This window comes from Aptenodytes patagonicus, chromosome 8 (assembly GCF_965638725.1).
Source record: "Aptenodytes patagonicus chromosome 8, bAptPat1.pri.cur, whole genome shotgun sequence".
In the NCBI taxonomy this organism is placed as follows: Eukaryota; Metazoa; Chordata; class Aves; order Sphenisciformes; family Spheniscidae; genus Aptenodytes; species Aptenodytes patagonicus.
Window position 1 is genome coordinate 24154674 of NC_134956.1, and position 19065 is coordinate 24173738.

The window sequence follows — 19065 nt, forward strand, 5'->3', positions numbered from 1 at the left end:
TTTGCTGCCACCAGAAATCAGGTTTAAGGTGCTCTTTGTACATACATCAGATCAGCTCTGCTGGGACCAGCAGCTAGCTGGGATCCCAACCCAGCGTGTTGCAGGTGATGCTGTGATGGTTTAGGTACAAACATTAACAGCCTCTCTTTTGTCTCACACAAAGTAACAAGGAGAAAGTCACTCCCTTCTTCCCATTATATTTATTGGTGAGGATGGTGGCCTTGGAGAAGGAAGGCAATAAACAGCCAGAGGACAATATGATTCATTTTCCAAAGCATTGTCAGAAGGTCTATTGGCAAGAAGAAACCTTTTCAGATTTGCACTTAAGTATTTAAAAAGGGAGAACCTTAGTTGGTCTGTGCATTTTGAGTAAACCATATTCAAGAGGTGAAAAATCAACCTACTATTACAATGTGCAGGGCTAAATCAAACTGGTAGTGACTGAGCATTGCAACTTCAGTTACCTCCCGGGTCTTGGGCCCCTTCTGCATGTTCCTGTTGCTGCCCAACTGGCTCCAGCTGATGCTTGGTGATAGAGATCTGGTTTTACTTCTCTCTGAATCTTGTTTGGAGGAGAGCTGTAATTTCAGAGTGATTTGGCAAATACCTGCAAGCCTAGTCTTTAGGGAGAAATGAAACTATTAGGCTGTCCTGAACTGCTGTCAGGCTGTTTTATTTTCCCCAGCCCTGACCCCATCTACTTCCCCAGCCCAGAGGAAACCACTGCCGTGTCTCCTTACATGCGGCGTACTCCAGCTGAATCTAGGCATCATTGACCTCACCTCAAATGCTCTCCCAGAGATCTTGCATGGATTTGGTAGCATACTGTCAGTTTTTCCCACTTACTGAACCCAAACTTCCCTGTGCAGGAAAGAGCTTTGGCTTCTTGCAACTTTTTTTTTCCCCCTCTATCTTCATTTAACGTTTGTTCTTTAACAAGACTTGGGCGAGCTCGCTGCTGTGGATAAAATTATTGCACCTTTTAAATGAGTGAGCAAATTTCAGATCCCAGCTAACACATCTCATTTTGTGGCAAGGCTATCGCTTCCAAATTTGCAGCTGTTAAACTTATGGGTTATTGAAATAAAATTGCAGGAAGACAGCGGTGGTGTTGTTCAGGCAGGTCCGTGTTTTGGCTACAAGTCTCTTCCGTAGGAAGGCGCCTGCACCACAGCTTTGTCCTTTGCAATTCAGGAGGTTGGTTGTACAGAGATTTGCAATTGTTTTGGCCTCAGTTCACTGGTGGAAGAGGGGATCACCCCAGAGGAAGCAGAGGTTATGGAGGTTTTTCATGTATCATCTCAGCTCTGCAATAGGCTTTACAGGCAGCCATTGCATCCCTAAAGGGAATTAATTTCAACTGGAAAGGAGGTCTGCCAAGTCTTACGAATGCTTCAAACACCTCTGCTCTCCCTGTCGAGGGAGAGATAAGAAACAGCGTAAGCGGCTTTAAACGCAGTTGGGCCCGTTTGTAACTTTGGTCTGATGCAGGGAGCACAGTGCTGCTTTTGTGCTCCTGCCTGGGAATGCTTTAGGCCTGCAGGTGACCAAGATGAAGTGCTTTAAATTGTTGTCTGCAAAGATTTAACCAGGCGATAGAAAGACCCAAAAAATTTCAAAGGCTGCTGCCAGCATTGAAAAATCATTTAGTAGCAAAAGCTTTAGGTTTCCATGTAGTCACAGAGCTGAATTACCCTGTACTGCTTTGAAAGCATAAGATTCTTGTACAAATTGGAGTAGGACAGCAAAAGAGATCATGATTAACTTGATTTCACACAGAGCACAGAAGAGGGTACCGGGCAAAGTAAACAGCCCTTCACTTTGCTGTGGTCCAGCCAAGGGGAACATCCCATGCCGCTGCACAGAGCCAGTGGCACCGGCTGCTTCTGGTCGCTGCAGCCCCTGGGCAGCCGCGGCAGGGGGGCATTCGGGACGGGGGACTTCAGTATCTGCTGGCTGTCACAGCCCAAACTCCTCATGTCCTGCTGGGCTTATTGCAATTCCTTGGACTGAAAGCTGCTACGTTTTGTCCAACAAACCGTCCAGTGTGATCATACCTGTGCAATGGGCATGCGTGCAAGATGCATGAATGCACTTACGTACAGTCCCTATAGATGGTCCATCTGGCTCCCCGAGCCTTTAGGCACTGGCAGACATTGGCTGGAGCGCGTTTGACCAGTACGCTGAGCCAAATCTGAGTGCTATACCTATGGCTTTGCTGTTGGGGCTTTTCCCCCTTCTGCTCTACACAGAGATCAAGCTGTAGTAGCTTTGCTGCTTTGCTTTCTTTTCTGTCTCTCTTTTTTTGAGTGGGGGTCAGGGGGTTGTATTTTTTTGCAATTGCTAGTGATTTCCTGTCAGATATTTTCTCTGGAAAATATTGTGTTCAAGCTTAGCCACACAGGTCTTTGCTGAAATGGAAATTGCACCTGCTGAAAATCTCATGCAACACAATCTTTTAAACTGAGAAATGGTGTTATATATAATGTTGTGATTTTCATTGTATGGATTTATTTTATTTTATCAATAAATACAAGCATAATGTTGTTTGGTAGAAAGCATATTGAAAATATCTACCTTGTTCAGTGTAGAAAATAACAACAGCAGCAGCAAAAAGAACTAGATGTATGCTGCAAGTAATTCATAAAAGGCGAATAATTCAAGCAGTAGCATTTGCAGCAGACTGGAGGGAGGCGGTGTGGTTTGAGGAAGGCCAGATATCAGAGTTCGCACTACAGTATGGAGATAAAACATTCAGTGTATGGGAGGTGGCTCGTGGAAAAAGCAAATTCCTGACCTTTTTACAGCTTGCATTTACTCAGCCAGTTTCTTTGTCCACTATCTAAAAATTCAGAAAACACGTGGTCAGTTATAATTTATAGGCTTAGTTTGGTAACGCAGCATGTCATTTCCTAGTGGGCATGAAATATGGTTGTCCTTACCACGTTTCACCATTCTTTGAGTTTCTTCAGCTTTGATGCAATGAGCAACGGCCATGTGGCCCATACCGGGGAATCGCTGCTCTTGTCTAGGTTTTGCGGGTTGTGTTTCGGGGTTGGGGTTTTTTGTGTGTTTTCCTATAACTATTAGTATATATTCTGAAATGCTGATGTAACCTTTGAGGACCAGCACACAGTACTGGGAACTGGAATCGTGCCACGTCTTTGCTCAGAAAGATCCTTCCTTTAGTATGTATTTGATAGAAAGCCACTAAATATAGAGAGGAGTCTACAGAGAAGAGGGGGGTCACTTACTGCTCAACTCTGAGCAGCTCCTAACAATCAAAACCATCATCAGCTGAAGGGTCAGTGGGTTTTGGGGGTGGAGGACAGGGGACGGTGTCCATCCCTGCCTTGGTGTTGCTCAGCTTGTTAACCCACACGTTTGGAGGGGGACTGTAGGGATGAAATGCTGCTTTTTACACTCCTGGTGTAATTGTTTTTGACAACAAAACTATTTTAAATTCTCCGTGGATGTGTGGGTATCTTATCAGAAACAAAGTGGCCTCGAAGAGCTGTTAAGCCAATTATAGGAGTCATAGCTCCACAGCAGAGTCAATACAAAGTGACACTTGAAAAGAGCACAGATTGCTCTGTAAGGTCAGGCGAAGCACGGCTAAATCAATAAGCCAAATTGAGTCAAAATTTTAGAGTACGAAAGTGAAAGGATGGGAAGGGAGGCAGGTGGTGTGGGAACGCGTCCCGCGGGAAGCTGCACCTCGCAGCCTGCCCCGCACAGCCCTGCACCGGATTAATTAGTCCCTGCAGCCTCTTGGTTGGTTGTTCATCCACTTTACTTTGATTATCTGTTTCTGATTTTAACTCATTTCCAGAGGCAGGGCACTGCAGCAGGGGATTGCCAGGGCTGATCGGGGCCAGTGGTTTGGGGCCAAGTCCCCCTGCCCTGTCCCTGCGTGCAGCACGGGGAGCTCTGCCGTGCTCCACCTTGGGCAATGCCTCGGGACCCCAGGCTTGCACCGCTGCCGGGGGATGCTGCGGCTCGCTGCTGCAGGGATGCCGTGTTTGCTTCTTCCACAGGAAGGCTGTTCCCTGGCAGTGGGCTCCTGCTTGAGTCATGTTTCAGGAGATGCATTTGAGATTAACCTGGTTTCATGAAGTTTTCATTTCTTGGGATTTTTTATTTTCATTGTTTTCCTTTTACAGATACTGTAAAGAGCAACAGCATGGCAGAGCATGTGATATGCTCTAAAACATCTTGGAAACATCACTTCATAGGTGGCAGTAATATTTTGCTTTCTTATTATTAGTCTCTCTCATAACGTAAATATTTTCAAAACTTACACCGTTGCGGATTTCCGGAGGCAATACTTTCATGGTGAAAGCAAAGTGAAGGGAAAAAAGCATCTGTAGGTAAATCAATGTGATATGTAGAGTTCTTAAAATACTGGTTTGCTTTTTCTGTATAAAAAAAGTCAATTTATTGTTAGGAAAAACAATACTTTTCAACACTTGTTATTACCATTTTTTTAACCGTTGTCGTGTAACGTAGTTGTATTTATGATTAAGTGAATATTAAAAGACGGCTGAGACAGGCGGATCGAAGTACGCCTCCCAGACCCGTGCATGGCATCCTCAGTCAGTGCCTTCAGCAGCAATACGGACAGAAACTCTCCTTCGCCATCCTCTGACGGAGCTGGCATGAAGCGGCTCTGTCCATAAGGCTGTCTGTCCGGCAGCACGTCCCTGGCCCCAGGGTCACTGCTCACTGGCACTTGGTGGCAAGTGGCGAAGACAGGCAGCGGAGCCTCTTCACAGATTGGCGGCAAAGCCTAAAGAAGCAGCAGCCTTCCCGGAGGTGCTTCATCCCTCTCCTCCTCCTTGTTTGCAGGACAATCTCCTAGGAAGGTAGCTGAGATAAAAAGCAGATCCCAAATTTAAAGTAAGTTTTTGGATATAATCTCTTTGTTAAAAAAAGTCTGCACAGGAAGGATGCAATAGGAGGCTCTGGAAATGTTGAATTTGGGTATATTGTTGGTGTTGTACAGAGATTAATAGGGCAGGAGGAATTGCCTGTGGGTTTGTGTTAAATAGCCTTGGTTGGGGTGGGGGTTTTTTCTTGCCACTGTGTCCTCCCTTTCTTCTAACAATGTTCAGCTCTGATTATGAAGGTCTATGAGATCACAAACTATATTCTTCTCCTACGGTTATTTAGTATTACCATATATATATATGTATATATACTGTTGCTTAAATTAAATTTCCTGAATCCCTAGAATGTAACACTGAAAAATTAGATCCCTTTAATGGCAAACCTGAACATCAATCTGCTTTATGCAGCAGGCATGCCAGAATCCCCTTGGGCACTTCGCTTGCCCAAAACCTAACGCTGCTTTGCGTTACTGTACAAGTGCATTTGGCATTTTATTCAGACTGATGGCATCCCTTATTAGTATGTACAGATGTATGGCTTCCTGGGAGCGTGCTCTTCAGATTTTGAAGGAGGAATGCAATTTGGAAACTTGCCAGAGCTATAACTGTTAGATTAAAAGAAATCATTGTCTCCGCAGGTTTGAAGTCCGTTTCTGTACTCTTTAACTATGTACAGATGTAGTTGTGTATGTTGAATATTCCCCTCAGATCTTATTTTCTCAAGTTGTCATTGAACTAGTATAGAGGGATATGTCATCATTATATTTTTATGTTTCACAGGGATTTTATTGCCTTGTAGCTGTGATTACTTTTATTTAGTAATTGCTAAGATTAAAATAGTATGTTTCTGGATATATCTACAAGCTAGTAATAACTGTCAACATGCTCCTGAATATATTCTCCAAGTGGGATTTTTTTTCTCTTCAGGACTTTTTTCAAGTTAAAAAAGTTATAATCATGACTCTGAGTGAGTGATGATGGTTTCTTAGCCGGAGTGGTCTTCCTGCTTGGGAGCTTTATTCATCCTGGAATGAAGAGAAATGGGGAAAAGCTGACCATACAGTCATCATTTTCCATCAGCTTATTTTTGCATCCAGATTGCACAAACCCTTGGTTGTAGGGATTTTTCATTGTAAAACACCCACTATGAAATTTGAAGTCCTTAATACCATCTACCCTTCCACCTTCCTTCTTGTTTCTCTATTTTTATAATGCCCATTTTATTCAAATCAATAAACAGGGTAAATCAGGTTTATTTGGCAGCAACATTTTTACTTATTGTGTTGAATGTTACACAAATACTATAATTTGAAGGCCCATGCAAAGTGGATTCTTATTCAGATTAAATAATGTCACATTAATATGGTAGCACTTCAGTATATGTTCTATTTTTTGGTGAAACTAAGTTACCCTTCAATTCTCTGTAACACAAATACCGATTAACCAGGTAGGACACACATTTATTTTCTCCCCTGGGAAGGCTTGAGATGACAGTTGCTATAGCAACTGTACATACGTGGATTTTGGAGTTATGAGGATTTTAATACAACATTTGCTGGAGTTTTATACTGTTGGATGGCTGAGAAAATCAGGCTTTCAGGCTCACAGGGAGCGTGACTTTGAATCTACCATAATCTGGGGCTGATACAAGGACAGTCATGAATTGTAGCTTTCGTTTAAAGCAGCATTCTAGTAACAGTACCTGCATAAAACTCATTAGCCACAAATATTAATTTCTCTCATTGATATGCTCTCAGTTCACCTATCGCTTCATTATCTTGGGGGTCTGCATGTTCAGATGCTGAAGTTCTTCATTTTATCCAGCCTCAAGATTGTATCCCTGAGGAAACCATGGAATATAATGATCTGACATTAGCGTTGTCCGGAGACTGAAAAGCAGCTTCACTTAATTTCAGTTAAGGCCCTCCAGGCTGGAGCTGTAAGGTCTGGAGATCCTCCAAGAAAAGAGTATACAATGAAGTCCACTTTTGTGGAGTATTGGGCGATCGATTGACAGTGAGTACATAGTGTTTCAGTTTAATTGAGAGAAAATTAAATGTTCTTTGAAATCTAGAAATTAAGTAATTGGTAGATTTTTCTTGTCGTATTACAAAAATGATCCTGGTGGCCTATATTTTTATCAAGATATATAAGAGCATTACTCTAAAAGTATATTCATCTTGTGAATACCTTTAAGTGTCTGTAGAGTTTCAAAGTTAATTTTTGTAGAACTAATAAAAAATCTTAGACATATAACTTCTCGGTAAAGTTCTCGATAAGATTTATTTTATTACCTTCTGCATTCATTTTGTCTTCCAAGTGGAAAAGGATGCTGTTACTAGTCAAAAAATAGCACAAAAGGCTTGTAACGTGTCACTGCTACTAATTATTTAACCCTAAAAAAAAAAAAAAAAAAATCAGTATTTACATACACATCATTGAAGCAGTAAGTGCTACAGGGATTTTGAGTTCTGGAGTCGTCGATCTTTTGCCACACACTTGTTTGTCTCTCCCCAGTGTTTTGGTGGGAGGTTTCTTCCCTAAACAAACCGACATTCATAGACCCACCACTTACTGAAGACAGCTGGCTTATGGCCTTTAACAGCTGCTTTTAAGAACTCCTGTGGGAGAGTACAGCTCAGGAAAAATGTGAAGTTACTGACTGGATTGCTTCACAGTGTTTACTAATCACTTCAGGGATTAGATGGCCTCGTCAGGAATACCTGCCCCCGTCTCCCTCAGCTTAGTAGGCTGCTGTAAAAAAATTAAAAAAAAAAAAAAAAAAAAAAAAAAAAAAAAACCAAACACCAGAAGTGAAGCAAAATTATAACGGCCTAAACTCAGGCACCTGGGATTTCTGGATATGCCATACTCTAACACTTTGGTATAGCAGAGAAAAGCGTGGTTATTTGTCACTTCTATTTGATGTGACGGGAAATGTCTTAGGGCTCACAAAGGGAAAGCCAAATTAAAGCTTAGATAGAAAAACTTCTTAGACTGGTTGGTGCCAAAAAGGATGGGAGATTGATGCTGCCGCTGCCCTGCTCTCCCCTCTGCGGGTCGAGGCTGGGGGATGATTGAGTGTTCCCTGCTCAGGTTGGTGATCCAGAGGCTGCTGTGACATGATGTTGTACCTGCTCCCGTGGAGGACAAGCGTGACTCTCATTAGCAGGAGATGGATCGGGTGAAGGCTGTTCAGCTCAGAGATTCATGAGGAGATGCGTGATGGAAGATAGATTTACTTCTGGGTGGTGGTTGTATTTTTAAGAAAACTTGAAGCTATTTTACTTCATGGCTATGCAGGATGTGCCTGAGGCAACATCTCTAGAAAAGACAGGCCGTGTTATAATTTCATTGCCTTGCCTCAAGCTTTAAACGTACCTTCCCGCTTGCCACGGGAGAGTTGTGCATGGAAAGTGAAGAGCGTGGGTTTGTCTTTCTGCAGAGCTGCCAGTGCCCCGGTGTGTCAGCCTGTGTCCCGCGCTGCAGGAGAACGTGCTGGTCCCTGCGGGGCCAGCCACTGGCTGGCTGTCCGTGCGGGTACTCCGGGGTGTAGAGCACAGCCTGGTGCGTGTTTGCCCTGCCTGTCTCTGGCTGGGTCAGGATTCGGGGGGGCAGACGGGGGACACTAATTCCTCAGTTGTGCAAACTCCTGAGTGCTTTTGCGCAAAACAGTCGGCAGCTTTGCATTGCACCGAGTGCAGTCCTTCTGCTGCAACTGCGAGCTGCACTTCCATTCTGCTTTCCCCAACATTCAGAGGCGGATGTAAAAATATCTCATGTATACCGAGAAATCACTGCCTGCGGTGCAGATGTCTCCTAGGCAGTGGGCTAGAGGTGCCGTACACGGGACTTGCTGCAAGCGCTTGGCTCGCTGCCGTCCCAGGGCACTCGCGTCCGTCAGAGGTGGGAGCACAGAGAGCTCCTCTGCTGGAGAGCTCGGACCAGGAAACTCCGGTGGGCAGGTGGAACAGTCGCTCTTTCCGCTTAGACACAAGCTCTGCGGTGCCCATGAGGCATTGCACGAGTGAAGCTGGGTAGCTGGGGTCTTTGCGGAAAGCAACACAAAAAAAGAAACGGAACCTGACTCTGGGACATCCAAATGCAATCTCATTTACACTGATGGAGCTGCATTTCTATACACCGGCTTTGACACTCGGTATTGCAAAAGCACCTTGAGTCACTTTTGTAAAGTATTAAATACTTCCTGAAGTTTTGCTACTCTCTGAAGTGAGACTAAAATGGTATATTAATATGTGTTGCCATGAAATTTCTTGTAATTGCATTTCTATGCTAGGTAGAAAACAATGAGTGGTGGGAAAATATCTCTGTATATTTAAATGTGTTTTAAAAGCTTTAATTTTCACTTATTTCTGGAACATATAATGATTCTGGATTTTTATCCACCACTAATTTGTATTATGTTCAGCCAGACAAAGATTGGAGTGTTTCAGAAATGAATACAGTAATAACAGTTCCTTGCATGCAGAAGAAACCTAAAGCATTTTACAGGTGGATTTAAAAACTGCAAGTTAGAAGCATTGTATCAGCTGGTATGTAGCAATTTTAGCAGCACTCAGAAATATAGTTTAAGGCAGGCAGGTGTCTGTAGTTCTGTATATGTTCTCAGGCTGTGTTCATCACTGGGGTATGCTGGGTGCCCTCCAGGATTGCATTAACACATTAATAATGGCATCCAGTGGGGAAGATCGGGCAATTCAAACTGGGCAGAAAATAATCACCCAGGATTTGGCCAGGATGTGGGAGTTGATACCTCAGAGAGGTATCCTTAATGACTGGAAGAATGAAGAAATTTTGGTGACAAATATATTACCTACAGTGCTGCATCGTATTCCCAAGTCAGGACTCCTCTGGAAGAGGGATTTCTACCTGCACTTGATCCTGTCTGGGAGATGTCCCACCCAAGCATCTCACTGTGTTCGGCACCTCCTAAGATCAGCCAAGCCAGTAAAAGGCTGTAGGACTGCTAAAATTGCAGGTCTATGTTGTTTCTATTGTCAAGGCAGGTATTTAAAGCTAGGTAACAGGAAAAAGTGCATACTCTGGGTGAAATAAGAGATGATTAGAGTAATTAGCTCCTCCTCAGAAGACCATAAATTAATGGTGATTATGATTCTTGAAACAACAGAAGCATAAGGTACATCTAACATTGATCTGTTTTATCACATTTGCTGCATTGTAATGCTCCTTTAATGTTAATATGTACTTTTGTAGTAAAATCTAATTGAAAACACCGAGCAGGCAGAGCCCAAGGCCACAATCATGTTCCACATAATTACCTAAGGAGGAGGGTGCACATTTCCAATGAAGGGATGCCACCAACCGTTAGCCAGGTATAAGCAGTGCAGTCATTGTGTTCATGCTTACACAGTAATAGCCTTACAGGAATATATAGGTGAAAGCTAAAAGATAATTAACAATCAATTCGTTTTGTGAAGTTTTCAATTATTGAAGCAGGTATCTTCATAATGGAGTAATAATACTACATTTAAATTTGTGTGTGGCTGTCTCATAACAGAGATGTATTCATTTAAGCAGAAATTACTTTAAGTTAGCAACCCCGGGGTAGTTCTCCAGTCTCCGAGGGACTCTTTGAAGCCTGCGAGCATGCTGCTTTGATGTCTGATGTAGAAAGTGAGGGATCTCTTCACTGTGATAATTCTAGCCTTTTCCGTTCCCTTCTGTGTTGAGGAGAGAGAAAAAATCTGATTCAGAAGATGGAAAAATAAATGGAACCCAGAAAGGAGTGTGCATTATAGAGGGGGAAAATACGCCCGCGCAAATCTGGAGAGAGTCACCAGTTCTGTGACCAAGGGCACGATGCAACAGGGCTGCCAGATTCCCTGCTGTGTTCTGTGGTGTCCCTCTCTGGACCGCTTAAGCAGACCAAAACCGTATAGCTGAAAATACCCTGTCCTTGAAGAGAAACTGCAGGTCTCTGAGAACGTGTCACAGCAGGGCATGCTGCTGCAGATACCGTCTTGGGGGGAGGAAGGGGATGTTCTGGGGCAAAACCATAAATTAATGATTTGTCATTGGCATTTGAGGAGAACCGTGGTTCTGGTTGCAGTGCAACCTAGAGCAGTGGGACTGCTGCACCCAGTCATCGAAGCAGGGAGTCAAAACCAGCTCCTCCTCCTCCTCCTCAGCCTTCTGTATTTCGATTTTGCCCAGTTAACCAAGAGCCACAAGGTATGAACAATCTCAGATTACCTGGGACAGCAGACTTAGGAATATTTTTCGTGCCTTTTCACATTGCCTGTTCTGAGCCCCAGAAGTGGCAGAGGCATTTGCCGGTAACTCCCCGGGCACACCGCCTCTGCCCAGCTTTGTTTGGTGCACAACTGTCGCTGTCCTGTGAAGACACGCGAGCACTGAACTTATTTCAAAAAGATGCCAAGGGAAAGTGTGGAAGAAGGGTATCGTTTTGCTCTGTGATTTCTAGTGCATACTTAACTGCCTCTGGCTAAAAAGCGATGTAATTTTTTTAAAGGGAAAAATGCGTGGGTGTTTAATGCATAGTGTTGACATGTACTTTTTTGGTTCCTTATTTTTTTTAGAAAATGTAGAACTGCCAGGAGAGTTTTACATATGAAAAGCAATCTCTGCATAGGCCCCTGTCAGTGTTACCTAACAGTTTTTATCTGCAGCATAAACTGACAACACCTCACCGTGAAATAATTACGATTCCATTGAGTCCAGAAGAGTAATTACTTTGTTGATGAAACTTTTCTCTTTGCTTGCGTTTTGATATCTCTGCAATGTCAAACTCACTTGAGCTGACAACATAATTTCTACAGCAGAGCTGTTGTATCGACCATGCAACTGCTGCTGGGCGTTAGTGGGGATTTTTTCAAGCTTGCTGTATTTCAGTGCTAGCCACAGTAAAAACTCAGTCTGGCAAAACCCTGTTTCGTGAATTGCGCTTCTGAATAGTGCAAATATCACATGTACCTCAAGGTAGCTACATATATGAGTAAGGGGTAACTGTATAATTATAAAATAGCTCTTCAGTTAGTTTACAAGGAAGTAATCATAAAATTATCTCATTTGCTCAGAACAGGGGAGGGTAAGTTTATTTGAATGTCTTTGCAGATAGTTTCAATTTGTGATAATCTATTTTAATGGTTATTTTGAATTTCCTGTGTATGTGAGGCTTGAGATAAGTACATTGCAGAGATGATGTGGTTTCCCAGAGGTATTGATACATTCCTGCAACCCTGATTCTCTTCCAACGTGCATTTTTTGGGAGAGTCCTGATTCAGGGATTCAGGTGGGATCATTTGGGGCTGTACTGAAAGGTCATTCCCTGTGCTAAACTCTCCAGGATTTTTCCACAACGGGTGGCCAGAGGATGGTGTGCTCTGCTAGGTCTGTGTGATGTATAGTGCAGTTTGATTTTTTTTTTTTTTGCTGCAGAAAACCTCAGTTCCCATTAATGCTCCTTTGTTTGAACAAGAGTTAATCATCTTTTCAGAAAAATCCTGTAGATCATGGCTAACGTGGTAAGCCAAATGCTAGGAACTGAAGTAGCGTTTTGTGCGAGCAGATCACAACCAGTTTCTGAACCCCATGGGTACTGTAGAAACATAATAATGTTATTTTGAGTAAGAAATAATGGCTGCTGATTCTAAGCTCATCCAGGAACAAAAAGAGAACCATGAAGGGCTTATTCAATACAATGTAAGTTATGCAGATGTTTCTCAATTTTCTTGCTGAACTTGTATGCCGGAGTCAGGGTTTCATTTGATCAAACCATTTCAGCAGAAAGAATGGGTCCTTAAGCACTTTTGTCATTGCGTATGAATGGCTTATGAAAGCAGCCTGCGGAAGGGCACAAAATCAAGTATCCTTGTCAGTCCCACACAGAAGACGCATCCTTTATTGCCCATACTTGGGTCACGCATTCAGAGCTGAATTTTTCTTCTGTTCATTTTAAAATAAACAGAAACAAAACGGAAGCAGAAAACAAGCCTGCTAGGAGAGTCAGTCAACTGAAGTTTTGCCATTGACTCGGGCGGAGTGAGCTTGCGGGACGGGCATCCCAGAGCAGTGACTTCCTACGTGTAATACAATTGTATTACCCTGCAACAAACCGGTGTGGAAAGAAGAGAGAATGCGCAACTTTGGAGCTAGCAATTCAGATGATATTTTACACAAGAGAGTAAGGCCGAAATGACTTTTTTACAAAATCAGTAAAAAAATCCAAAGTTGCAGGGACTGGTAGGGAAATCTCCCCCAGCGCAAAGCAAAACCTCCTTTCATCATGGAGATGGTTGCAGTTTGCTCTGAATAAGACCCTCTAACACAAAAATGTCAGGTCCTCTGTGCATACCATTGAGCTAAATATAGCTGGATTTGCAGAGGAAGAAAACAGCTATTCTTGAAAGTGCATTTTCAGTCTACCAAGGCCAATTTAATGCAAAGCAAAAAATAGGTTTCACTACACGTAAGAGATGAATGCAAAAATATTGACCTGAAGGATTTATTTGTTGTTTTAAATGGTTTAAACAGGCATGTAATAATAATAAAAGTAGAAACCATCATACTCAGTCAAACAAATTGCCTTGTATTTTGTCTTTGAGGCATAAGCTTAGCAGAAGGCTAAAAAGAAACAACAATGAATTCTCGTAGACTGAAGCAAAAATTTTGTGTCCCAAGTGTACCCCGTCAAAAGTGATTTGGGGCATGTTTATACTTCTGCATTTTGAAATAATGGCTTTTTTTAAAATCCGTGTTCGTATTCATCAAAAACAATTCAGCAAAAAAAGCCGGCGAGCATCCTTCCTTACCACGCAGCAGAGCTGGGGGGCTCCTGCAGACCCGGTTGTGCTGTGCCGGTGCAGAATACATCTGCCGCTCCGTGGGGTGTGGGGGTGTCGGGCACTGGGGAAGGACCACAGCCACGAGCAGGTCACAGCCACCAGCGGGACACATCCCATGGTCCCCGGTCAGCTCACCCCACAGTGGCTGAGCTGCCCCGACAGCGTTTAACCTGGTTGTGGAGGGACCGAGGAATCCCCGTTCAACAGCAAGCACAAACGGAGCCCCCTCCAGTGCCTGGTACAGAGATGTCGCCAGTTCCCGCTCTGCCCTTACTTCCCAGGCAGCTTTAGAAATCTGTAATGTTGTTTATATGGCAGAAAGCAGCTGAGAAGTGTTGTCAGAGGATCGATACCTTATGACAAATGAAAAGCCTCTCAAAGAGAAAGAGGTTAGTCTGTGACTGCCAAAACAAAGATGCCCACAAGCATATACAAGAGGAGCTGCTCTGATGCATGGGCGAGGAGACAAATTGGAAGAGAAAAGGGAACTTAGGGGAAGAGATTAGAGAGGGATTTTTTTTTTTTTTTTTTTTTTTTTTTACTGTTTTTCCCTCCTGTTAAAGCAGGGGTGTTGCTGGGGAAGTACTCCGCTCAACATGTCTGAGCGAAGCTTCGGGAGGTGGGAGGCGCAGTAACAAAGCAGAGCTGGAGCTGGAGCTGTCCTGAAGCCTACATCCGTAACCCCACCGTGGAGGGTTTGTGGGTGCAGGAGCCAGGTCTCGCCTTTGCCCATAGCTGTGGCATAGCCACCCACTGCGGTCGTTACCAGGTGAGCATGATGCCCTGTCGGGATAGGGGAAAAGAAAAACGAGGAAGACCTTTTTGTTCTGCAATTTGGTGGTTTGACACCGTTTCCATCTTAAACTCTGCCTTCACTATTGCCTATCTCTGTATTCTCTCAGCAGAGATCCATGTGTTTTCTTTCCCAAACTGAGCAGTGTGGGTGGGAAAGGGGTAGGCAGCAACTGGAAGTGTACCCAACGAGCTCTAGTGGTACGAAACACTATTTTACAAGACAAGCTCCCTTACCTGGCAGACGTTTCCCAGCCAAATCTCTGTTGATGGGGTCAGCTGCAGTGGGCAGGAGGGCCTTGTTGACCTCTTTAATTGTCAAGGCTTTATGGCGGGTTTTTCAGGTTTAGCACTTTTCAGCTAATAATGCCAGGGGCTTCACCCAAGAGATTCTTCAATCTGTGGTGGCATTTCGCCTTTAAATGGCTGAAGTATCTGTGGTGACAAAACCCGGAGTGGGGGAATGAGGTGAAACTCCTATTTGCAAAGAAAATGTTACTCACTCAGCAATAACCACTTTTCTTACGCTGCTGATTGCCCGTTAAACGCCATCCATTCAGCCATGAACTGCCTCTGCCAGAGTAGGGAAACCTGAGGTTTAACCCTGCCCATGCCCCTGAGTCACATGGTTTCACCGATTAAGTAATGTTCATGATGTGTTTATAACAACTAAAAAATAATGTATGTATTGTAAATTGAGTATCTCGAGCGTTCACAAGGTCTTCCTCGGACTCGGGTTAGAGAAGAGACATTTATTTAAAAGAATGCAGAGGGAGTAGGAGGACAAAATATGTGATGAACACTATGCTATCATCTTCCTCTTGTTCCCTGTGATTTACGTTTTCAACATCAGAGCAACCTCCATTATTAATGTTTAATGGAGATAATTAAATATATTTTGAAGACAAAATAGCTTTTTTTAGTAGTGGAACAGATCCTGCTAACGAACTTAACTAGCAACAATAATTCACCAGTAAGTTGAAGAATAAAATGCATTTAAAAGCTTAGCACTAGATTGTGTTAGGTGATGCTAACAGAAAGGAATGAAAATCAATTAGCTTAGCCAAGGTGCTTAAAACATGATTACGCCTGGAGAGAAAGTCTTGTGAAAACTGATATTAGGTAGTAGTTAAGATTTATTCTGGTACCTTAATTGGAGGACCAGGGAAGTTTAAGCAGAAAGATCAAGTGATTTGATTCCCCAGAACTTCAAAATCAATGTAGTTTTAGAGTATTTTATTGACTGGAAGATGAAATCTGTTAATGACTGAAGATAAGAAAGAAAGGTCAGGGCCTCTAAATATCCCTGTTGATAATTGCTCCGTGTGCTGAGCACTTGCGGCCGCCTCGCGAGCATTGGGCAGAGCCCTGCGCTCCAGCCCAGCGCCAGCACCAGATTTAGCCTAACTTGGACCTGAGCGAGGACTTGCTTGGGAAAAAATAAACACATCTTCTGGATGTGTGCCCAGGCAGCGTCTGGGGAGCGCGGGGGGGTTGTTCAGTGCCCACTGCTGTGTGACGGGGCTTGGGAAGGTGATGCGTAAGACAACCTTTATTAAAGTAAACTTCACTGTGGGAGCAGGACTGGCTTGATTTGATTGCAATCATACACACAGAAAAAATCCTCCTTTGGATGCTTTTTCTCCCCTGAGGCCCGGGGCTTGCATCCACTGACAGAAGATACAGTTTTTCACAAATTCAGCCTTGTAGTTACAAGCTTCCTTGTGGCTTCCTCATGCAGAGATAAGGGAACTACTAGGTACTCAAAATTTATTTCTTGATACATAGTAAGGGATAGGAGACAGTAAAAAAGTCTCAAGTATAAAAGCAGGTATGCTGTGCAACTATGAAGACAGCAATAAACAGCATTTGGTTTTTTATCCTATCAAAAATATATTTAATAAGGTATAGATGCAGAATAGGGTCTGTGGGCCATTAACTCTTGTCAGGTCATGGATTAGTTAAACGTGTGAGCTGATTTCGCTTAAAACTCAGGTTTTTCTCATCCTGTAATATTTCAGATTGCTTTCTGTATAAGTATCCCAAATGAAACTGCTGATGACAAGCTCTAAATAATTCATAGTGATTTGTAATGTTATCGCCGAGGTATGACATGTAGGAGTTAATTTCAGGGTTAACTTGGAGCTGGTAACGAGGGATTGTGAGCTGTCCTACAGTGATACAGGACACAATATTACCTCGTTAGACCATATCAGAAAATGGTTTGGATATTGCTGTAAACTGTCATTGCAGCATCAAACTTGAGACGGAGATTCAGTTTATTCTTACAATAAAATAAGTGCAATGTTTGATAATTAAGAGAGGAAGCTCTTTCCTGATGCTCTGGATTAGCGTTGATATGCATGGATACCTCCTAACAGTACAGGAGATCGTGGAATGACTGGAATTTGGCAGGTCCTCAAATGATAGACTTTTTGTAATTAAATCTCATTTAAATGAGCACCTAAATCATCTTGTATTCTGGGATTACCCATTCCCGGTTTAGTATAACAATAAACGCCCATCTGCGAGTCATCCAAGGATCGCATAAGCCACAAGGCAAGCTCTCTCCAGTTTATGAATTATGATAGATTGAGCAGTTGCTGTGGCAACAGTTTGTTCTAATTGTGATACATTAGTAGCAACAAGAATTGGATGGCTCAAGTAATTTAGTTAATTAAATGCAAACTTGGACAGCTCTGAAGGAATGGTAGAAAAAATTAACACCTACTAGTGCACACCTGTAAAACGTGAACAATTTGTCCGAAAAAAATCACAAAGCGTTTCTGTATTCTTGACGTGTCTTTCCTGGCCCTGCGTGTTTGCCTGCGGGATGCGGTATGATTTATTCTGAAGTGCTTGCCGAGGCGCGGGGCGAGGGGCCAGGGAAGCCTGTTGGGTGGATCAGGGCAGTGTTGGACGTTGGCTGGGGAGCGCGGCTCGGAGCGACTGCGCCGGGCGAGGGGACGGGTTTGTAACGGAAAGGGCTGACACAAACCTTTCTGTATTCGCACGAGTACGTTCGAGCATCAGAGAAAGCCCAGTCTCGTTTTCAGAAAGGAAGATGCTGGGGTTTGCTGGCAGAATTTAAGGGTTACACCTGAGGGTAAACTATTTGGGTTCATGGTTCTTGCAGGCACGGTTGGCTTGAGCTGTCGTCAGCAACCACGCATGGACAAAACCTGTGTGGGGCTTTGTCTGCTGCCCACATCCTGTACCTGAAATCCTTTTTTGTTTGGTTTTGGTTGTTTTGGGGGTTTTTTTTGGGGGGACAGATGTTGGGGTTTTGTTTTTCATTGATTTTGGGGGTTTTGGTGGGTTATTTTTTGTGAATGAGAAGGTTTCAGTACACAGCTGCCACTGTTAAAACAATACACTTTAACCATTCTGCAGTTATGGAGGAATATAGTTCTTTGAGAATCAACATATCAAAACAGAATGAAGGCAAAAATATTTCGGTCTCCCTGTGCAATTTTCTGCCCCTAGTAACTCTGGTGGGGTTACGCTGCAGGACGGGGGCTCGTGTCCTCGGGCACAACAGAAACTTTTCTCCTCAGGGACTGTGGAAATGGAGATTATGTGAAGAAGCCCGTTAGTTTTGGGCTGCTTCATGAGTCTTGCAAAGACAACAGCCCAGGCACAGCTTTTCAGGCTGCTTTCTGGAGCAGTCTCGTCCTGCAGTGTTTTTCTTTGCCTGTAGATGCTTTTGAGAAATTAGGCTCCATCAAAATAGTGATGTATCCTCAGGTAACTCACAAAAAAGGAAAATTTTTGACTTTTTTTTTCTTTAATATAAGGAATTATTTTTCTTTATTTTGCCAGGGTTTAAATTCCTAATGATGGCTGGTCAGGAATGAAGGTTTTGCTGCCATGGCTTATCCTCGCATGAATCCAACCATTCTTGTATGCAGCTCTAACTCACTCTGTTTGCTTTTACACTTTAAAACATAAAACAATTTTCATGCTAATAAATAAATCAGAACCCAGTTAAAGTAACTGATTAGCTAGAATTGCAGACTGATCTTTGTACTCGAATGCAGCCTTTAGATCCCAAAACACATTCAAACTGTGTGGTCACGTGCACTCTCTCTGCAGCACTGTGGTAGCGTTGGTAAATAGAAAGGACAGGCACTTTCAGCCATAACAAGTTTGTTTCTAAGTAGCAAAAGCAATACGTAAATGCTCCGTTTTAAATAATAGTTACATTATAATTTAAAAAGTCAATGAAAAGCTGGCTTGCTTTATAGATCTATATTTGTCAGTGTTTTTTAGTGCTTAGAGTAGAACCAGTGTTCTACTCTAAAGGTCTTTAAAGAGAAGTAATGTGAGTAGGATTAGCCTTTTTCTTCCCTACTCCTCCGCTGACACCAGCTTGCACTTTGAATTCCCCTGGAGGTTTCCAAGCAGAATTAGATCTTACTTTGTATGCAAATATATGAAATATATTCTCAGCGCAGGCCTGGGTCAAACTTCACTGACATTGATAGATTCCCATTGACTTTTCTGGGGTTTATAGCAGAGCCACAGTGGTGAAGGAA

General features: G+C 43.1%; 1 protein-coding gene across 3 annotated transcripts in view; it reads left to right on the top strand.

Moving 5' to 3' along the window:
* Nucleotides 1–19065, top strand: part of GRM7 (glutamate metabotropic receptor 7) — a 317851-nt gene that overhangs the window by 249483 nt on the left and 49303 nt on the right. The window lies entirely within an intron of this gene.